The sequence below is a fragment of the Impatiens glandulifera genome, chromosome 6 (genome assembly GCF_907164915.1).
Source record: "Impatiens glandulifera chromosome 6, dImpGla2.1, whole genome shotgun sequence".
Taxonomy (NCBI): Eukaryota; Viridiplantae; Streptophyta; class Magnoliopsida; order Ericales; family Balsaminaceae; genus Impatiens; species Impatiens glandulifera.
In genome coordinates, this window is record NC_061867.1 from 18,023,324 (window position 1) to 18,032,337 (window position 9,014).

The 9,014-nt window shown below is 25.1% G+C and overlaps 1 pseudogene; it reads left to right on the plus strand.

Moving 5' to 3' along the window:
- Positions 1–6,255: 6,255 nt before the first annotated feature.
- LOC124943290 lies at positions 6,256–8,705 on the plus strand (annotated as a pseudogene).
- Positions 8,706–9,014: the final 309 nt, after the last annotated feature.

Genomic DNA, 9,014 nt, shown 5'->3' on the forward strand with positions numbered 1-9,014 from the left:
AATTTATAAATTTCTCTCTCTACCGAAAACATAAATTCTCTTCTCATGGTTTAAATAAGTTTATTAATTTGAATTATTCTTTTTAAATTAATAATTAAACTCAATTATTGAAATAAAAAATTTCAATCTTTTTTATTTTTTATGATTCTAAAACCGTTTATTCTTTATGATTTCCAAAAAACCATTTATTCTTTATAATTTCTAAAAAAAACTTTTAGATGTATAAAGTCTGTCTTCTTGATAGGATCAACATATACATAAAAATGATTTATTATTTATAATTCACTAATCCAATAAATTATTATTAGTTCTTATCAAATTAGATGAAGAACATATTAGATCAAGAACATGTTTGAATATCTATTCATATTCTTTAATTAATAAGAGATATGTAACCTCAAATCAAATATATATAATAGAATTAATTTCTTCTTAATTATCTCACTTTTTGTTTTATAAATAATATTTAGTCTTTTATTTGGCCCTAACGTAAATAAGAAAAACAAAAACAAAAAAATAAAATCTATTTAACTTCCTTATCCTTAAGATGAACATTCAATTCAATTTATTTAATTTCCTTATTCTAATATGTTTATTCAATATGAATATACATAAATTTAATTGTTATTCATAATCTTGTTAACCAAATTCAACAATCTATCTTTATCCTTATTAGTTCTTAATGAATTAGATGAAGAACATATATGAATGTCTTTTCATATTTTTTAAAAAAATTAAAAATCTAAATCTCAATAAAACGATATAGAGGCTCTAATATCACTTGTTAGATTATTTTTAATATTTTATGTCGATAAATTGAGATAAACATAAATTGCGGAAACGTACCTGAATCTGTAATGAAGAACGGTTCATTAAGTCCATTAAGTTGTTTTTCGTTATTCTCTTCTTCTTGATCTTGGATCTTCTTGTTCTGAATCTGGGCCTGAATGGATCGGAATGTTTGATGTGGGATGGGTTTAAGTCTTCTAACCCTATATCGATAGTCTTCTTAAGTGTTCTTGAGAGATGAACTGAAACCTTTTGTCTATGAGAAACAAACTAGGTAGGCTATATATATATGTATATATATGGGTTATATATGGGTTGAGACCTAGCTCTAATATACCCATTTATTATTCTATTATTCGGCTCATCAACGAAATAGTAAATGATATTTCAGTTTCTACACAAATATGTCCTCATATTTATTCTAAATAAGTCCATAATCTTTATATTTTAATAGATCACCTTAATTAGACTTTAATCTTTATATGATAATAACTAATACACAATTATTAAATAATACATGTACCCAAATGTTAAAAATAATTCCAACATAAATCATTAGAACGTGTGATAAACTATGATACAAACAAAAGATCGAGGGTATGCATCAATAGATTAGATAAACAAATGTATTGAATGGATAAGATTTTTTATAATTTTATTTTGTTTCATTGAATTAGTATAAGATTAGTTTTGGTTGTATGAGATTGGTCTTGAATTTCTTTTGTTTTATAGACTCTCGTTTATGTATCATGTATATACCATTTCTTTCAAGTTTATTATAGATTCAAATTTTGTGTTGATCCAAGATTTACTTATATATATATATATATATATATATATATATATATATATATATATATATATATATATATATATATATATATATATATATATATTCAAAGAAAAAAACAAACATTTACTAGAAGTGCTAAATAATAAATAAATAAATAAAACAACTTGAATCGAATAATAATTAAATAAAAAGAAGGCATGATGAGAAGTCAACACTAATTCAAGGAGTTGACTAAGTAGTGGGTCATTAATATGATTTGAAACAAGCCAATTTGCGCACATATATGATTGTTGGGTGTTTTTCCTTTTTCTAAAAGAATAATCACATTCACAATCAATTTGATAACTATATCTAAATATAATTGAATTGTATATTTTTTTGAACTGCAGTTATACTAATTTTTATTTATTTTTAATAGATTTTACTAATTTTTTTTATAAATTATTTCTTTTAAAACATTATTATTATTCTAATAACCAAATTACTGATCATTTTATCAAATACAATATTTTTACTTTATTTGTATTAAATTTTAAATATAAATAATATTTTAATAATTAAACTAATTAAAAATCCAAATAACTTAATTTATTTTATAAATTTTGTTTTTCTCAAAAACTATAAAACTAAAATCAATCAAGCTTTTAGAATTATATATATATATATATATATATATATATATATATATATAAACATAATCTTATTATAGAGTGATGCATGTAATTCGAAAATACATTAAAACAAATTAATATATGCTTAGATTAATTGAAACTTTTTATTTTATTTTAGTTATCTTATAATGTAAATTTACAATATCTTAAAAGAAAGATTAAAACAATCCATTCATCATGTATAAAATCACTATGAAATCAAGCAAAGTATCTTGAAAATAAATTCGAAAAAAATAAACGTCCGGCTGGGAGGATCCCCTTAAAATCTCTATTCGAGATTAAACATGTTTTCTCAATTGAGTAACTATTTTAAAACTCAATCAAGATAATTAAAATTCTAATAAAAAATTGTAGCTCGAACAAAATCAAACAAGCTCTTAGAATTATATATATAAACATAATCTTATTATAGAGTGATGCGTGTAGCTCGAAAACACGTTAAAACATATTAATATATTATTGCAACTTTAAAAAGTAATAGAAATAACAAATATAGTATTGTTGCAAGTAATTACAAAAAATAATTGAACCAAAATAGAATTACATATATAAGAAAATAGTAATTTACTATTACAATAATTAACTATATTGTTAAATTAATTAAAATTTTATCAAAATTAAAAAATAATCCCATAAAAGTAGTTTCAAGAAAGTTATATACCAATAATTTTTTTAATATATATATATATATATATATATATATATATATATTATTTAAGTTTAATTCTTTCTAAAAAAAAAAAGGTTGATTGCTTCTTAATGAAATGAGATTATATTAAAAGATTGTCATTTTATTTACACTACCTTTTCTCTTTTACTGTTTTTTGGAAAATATTTCTATAACTAATAATATAATCTTGTTAACAGAATCATCTGTACTATAAATTTAAGGCCTAAATCTTAATAAGGATTACATACATTAGTTTGTTTGATTTAAAGTTATTTGAAAAAATAATAAATTAATATAAAATAAAAAAATTTATAATTAAAATACTTTTACTTTCTAAAATAAAAAAGAAAAGAAAAAATTATAAGTTTTCATATTACACGGACACATTTGTTGTGTTGAAAATATTATTTGTGCTGAAAACATAATATTATAAGAATGAATATATAATTTTGATATAATAAAATATATTAATATAAAATATTTTTAATAATCAAATAATACATCTATAATTCAAATATATTGTTGTGATTTGCTATAATATTTATGGATATCAATTAATTTGAATTAACTTTAAAAAGGAATAGAATGCTTAGACTAATTGTACTTTTTTTTTGTTTGTATTTTAGTTATCTTATAATGTAAATTTACAATATCTTAAACGAAAGATTAAAACAATCCATGCATCATGTATGAAATCAAGCAAAGTATCTTAATAATAAATTCGGAAAAAAATAAAATAAAATGAATTTCTATTCGAGATTAAACATGTTTTCTCAATTGGAAGTAACTATTTTAAAACTCAATAAAGATAATTAAAATTCTAATAAAAAATTGTAGCTCTAGCAAAATCAAACAAACTCTTAGAATCAGGGGCGGAGCCACCCATGGGCTAGGGTGGGCTCCAGACCCACCTAAATTAAAATGCTAAAAGAATTTGTTTTATATATTTGTTTGACATATGAGTGTCAGTTGACTACATTATTGAAATGTGAATATGAGGTCAGGTGATTAAACCCTGGCCTCATCTTTTATTTATTTATTTTAAAATTATAATAATAATAGTGTTTTATATTTCTTAGTTTTAAACTATTTCAAAAAATTTTAAGAAAAATATAAATTAATATTAATAAACAAGTTAAAATAAAGAATTTGATATCCCTACTCAAGAACTTAACAAATCTCCTAGAATTGATGTTGATGTAAGTTCTCTTAAACTTGATCCAACATTACGTATTCTGATATGGAATTATCTTTTTAATCAAAGGGATGAAATTAGACGAGCTTATATCAAGATGAGGTCATATAAACCTATTAAGGATGAGTATCCGCTGACCAAATTTAGAAATCAAAATCGACGGTTCCAAAGTCATTGGTTTAAGAAATTTACTTGGTTAGAATACTCTCCTTTGAAAGATGCTGCTTTTTGTTTCCCATGTTTCTTATTTTAACATAAGCAACCCCAAAAACCTACATTTACAATAGATGGATTCAAATATTGAAAACGAGTTAATGATGAGGATAAATGTTCTTTTGTTATGCATATATGATATAATATTTCACCACATAATAGGGCAGTTGAATATCTTGATAATCTAATGAATATCCTTATCATATTGACAAAGTACTTAATGCACAGTCTTCAGATGAAAAACAAAATAACAGATTACGGTTTACAACAACTATTGAAAGCACTCGGTGGCTCACTTTGCAAACGTGTGCATTGAGAGGGCATGACGAGTTTCCATCTTCTAATAATCGTGAAAATTTTATTGAAAAAAAAACGGAACATAGAAAGTTAAATCTGAGATACAAATTGGAGTTAGCCCCAGATAATTTTTCATCCTGGCTCCGCCCCTGCTTAGAATTATAGAGTGATGCGTGTAACTCGAAAACACATATATATTAATATATTATTGCAACTTTAAAAAGTAATAGAAATAACAAATATAATATTTTTGTAAGTAATTAAAAAAGAATTGAACCAAAATAGAATTACCTATATAAGAAAATAATAATTTACTATTACAATAATTAACTATATTGTTAAATTAATTAAAATTCTATCAAAACTATAAAAAAAATTCCATAAAAGTAGTTTTCAGAAGGTTATATAGCAAATTATTTTTTATTAAATATCTAAATATATATATTATTTAATTTTAATTCTTTCTAAAAAAGGTTGATTGCTTTCCTAATGAAATGAGATTATATTAAAAGATTGTCATTTTATTTACACTACCTTTTCTCTTTTACTGTTTTTTGGAAAATATTTCTATAACTAATAATATAATCTTGTTAACAGAATAATCATTGTACTATAAATTTAATGCCTAAATCTTAATAAGGATTACATACATTAGTTTGTTTGATGTAAAGTTATTTGAAGAAAACAGCAAATTAATATAAAATAAAGGTTTTTAAAATAAACATTTATATAACTAAAATACTTTTACTTTCTAAAATAAAAAAGAAAAGAAAAAATTATAAGTTTTCATATTACACACACATTTTTTTGTGTTGAAAACATTATTTGTACTGAAAACATAATATTACAAGAATGAATATATAATTTTGATATAATAAAATATATTAGTTAATATAAAATATTTTTAATAATCAAATAATACATCTATAATTCAAATATATTGTTGTGATTTGCTATAATATTTATGTATATCAATTAATTTGAATTAACTTTAAAAAGTAATAGAATGCTTAGATTAATTGTACTTTTTTTTGTTTGTATTTTAGTCCTCTTATAATGTAAATTTACAATATCTTAAACGAAAGATTAAAACAATCCATGCATCATTTATAAAATCACTATGAAATCAAGCAAAGTATTTTGAAAATAAATTCAAAAAAAAATCTCTATTCGAGATTAAACATGTTTTCCCTTTTGAATAACTATTTTAAAATTAATAAAAATAATTAAAATTCTAATAAAAAATTGTAGTTCAAACAAAATCAAACAAACTCTTAGAAATATATATATATATATATATATATATATATATATATATATAATCTTATTATAAAGTGATGCATGTAGCTCGAAAAAGTAATTTATTAATATTTATGGATAGCAATTATTTTGAATTACTGAAATTTTATTTTTATAATATTTAACTTGTTAATTTTATAATATTTTGTTTCAAATATTTAAACGCAATTATATTTAACCTATTTCCATTTCTAATTAAAATACAATTAAAATTCTCCTAATAGAAAGATCAACTACAGATCATGATCCACATGTCTACTAAATTTATAATAAATAGGGCACCCAAGAATTCTAATTAATTCTCTCATCAACCATCCCATTCACAAAGATGTCAACCGCGACAGCGATCAGGGAATCAAACTCTAAGTCGCCGCATATATCTTCGGCCGCAGCCCATAAATCTGATATCGAAAAACTAACTATGGACGATATGCTACGTAAGTACTGCGGCGAGTTCGGTCGATGGCAATTCCGTCATTTCGTATTGACAAGTCTTGCTTGGGCTTTAGAAGCTTTTCATACTATGGTCATGATTTTCGCTGATCGTGAACCGGAGTGGCGGTGTGTAGGCGGCGGTTGTGGCGGGGTGTGTGAGATGGAAGCCGGGAAGTGGGAGTGGATTGGAGGAATTGAAATATCAACTGTGGCGGAGTGGGGATTGATTTGTGGCGAAAAGTATAAAGTTGGGGTGGTGCAATCTTTGTTCTTCGCCGGATGTATGATTGGTTAGTAATTTCATATATATATATATATTGCACAATAACATTATTATTTTTATTTTTGAAAAATAATTAATATTATTTGACTATACACTTTTTAAAAAGTAAATTTATTTTTATTTTAAATCAATCAGCCTTGAACATAGATGATTTTTATTTTCCTTTGGTCAATTTTTTATTAATATATATATATATATATATATATATATATATATAAACACTTTAGTGGGGTAAAGAATGGGGTTTGATACTGTGTCTTTAGAATTTGTTTTATGAAATTTTAAAATAATAAAAAAATGAATTATTTGGAATATTTTTAAGATAATAATTTTTTTTATTATTAATTTAAAATAAAAGTAAAATATTAGATCATTTCAAACATTTTTTTAAAAAAAACACCTCCACAAAAAAAAGAGTTATTTGAGTGCCTCTTAAATGAAATATTTATTTTATAATAAATTATTAATTTAATTTACACAAAATAATATATTTTTTTGATTTAAAAAAAATTATTTCTCAAAACTTCAAACGAAACCAGAAAAAAATTGATGGTCCAAGATAGCGGCGGTTTGCAGCATTGATTATCAGGTTATTTATTTGTTTTGTTTTGAAGTGAAAAATAATATATCTTGTTTGAAAAATCTTTCTTATTTTTTAAATACAAAATTATATCTATTTCATATAAAACTTTTTTCAATTGATAATATAAACATAAAATCATGTCAAACTGACACCATGTGTATCCTGCTTGATTCATAAATAAAAATAAAATTGATATAATATTAGACATCAACAACTATATGATTATTATAAAATTAGGATAATTTTTATTTATTCAAGAAGATTTATTAATTTAAGTTATTATACCATGTTTAATGATTGATTATGTATATATATTACGACAGGTGCTGGAACATTCGGTCACTTATCAGATTCTATCCTAGGAAGAAAAGGCTCACTTACAATCGTCACAATTCTTAACGCCCTGTTTGGTTGTCTCACTGCCTTCACTCCAAACTTCTGGACATACACTTTCCTCCGTTTCCTCACCGGCTTCAGCACCGGCGGTGTCGGCCTCTGTGCATTCGTCCTTGCCACCGAACCTGTCGGACTATCCAAACGAGGCCTTGCCGGAATGTCAACTTTCTACTTCTTCTCCACGGGAATCGCCATTCTTTCCGGCATAGCTTATTCATTCCCATCCTAGAGAATTCTCTACATGGTTTCTTCCCTCCCTTCTCTGTTCTATCTATTCTTTGTTCTTCCTTTTGTATCTGAATCTCCCCGTTGGTATTTAATCAGAGGAAAGCTAGATCTGGCAATGAATGTCATGAAAGAAATCGCGAAATTAAACGGAAAACACCTCCCGGATGACGTTGTTTTATCCATTGATGTTGACGATGAATCGAACAATAACGTTGTCACGAAAGGATCTCTAATGGATGTTATCCGTACGCCGATGACTCGTGTCCGGTTACTTCTCTCAATCACGATTAATTTCCTGTGTTCCATTGTCTACTACGGCCTGAGTTTAAACGTAGTAAATCTCGGTACAAATCTATGCTTAAACGTTTTCCTAAACGCAATCGCAGAAATGCCAGCTTTTCTAATAACCGCGTTATTATTAGACAAATATGGACGGAAACAGTTAGCGATTGGGACATTATGGTTTAGCGGTTTGTTTTGTTTGTTGGGGAGTTTGATTGGAGTTGGGTACGGCGGCGGATTGAAAACACTGAGAATGGTTTGTGGAATATTGGGTATTTTTGGGATGGCGGGAACTTATAATTTGCTTTTTATATATACAGTGGAGTTATTTCCGACGGTGGTTAGAAACGCAGCGTTGGGATGTGCTTCTCAGGCTACTCAGATGGGAGCAATTTTAACGCCGATTGTGGTGGTGATGGGTGGCTGGATTCCGTTTACGTTGTTCGGCGTTTGTGGCGTTTTGGGTGGATTACTTGCGTTATGTTTGCCGGAGACTTTGAACCGGCCATTGTATGATACTATGGCCGGAATGAAACAAGGGGAAGATGTGGAGAAGATAGTTGTAATATAATAATTGTTTTATTTACTTTTCTTAAATATTAGTAATAAGATTTTATTGTCATAATATATTTGTTTGTTTCAATATGAGAAAAAGCATCTAAATTTTACTTAGGCCTTGTTTGATGTATGGGTTATTTGGAAAAATCCAAATAACCCACGAAATTAATAAAAAAAACTAGGTTTTTTTAATTTTATTCCTATTATACCCTTTTCACTGTCTCCTCTCTCCCTCTGTATATAATAAAATAATATTATATTAAATAAAATTTTAAATATAATAAAATAAATATTAAAAAAACTATATATATATATATTAATA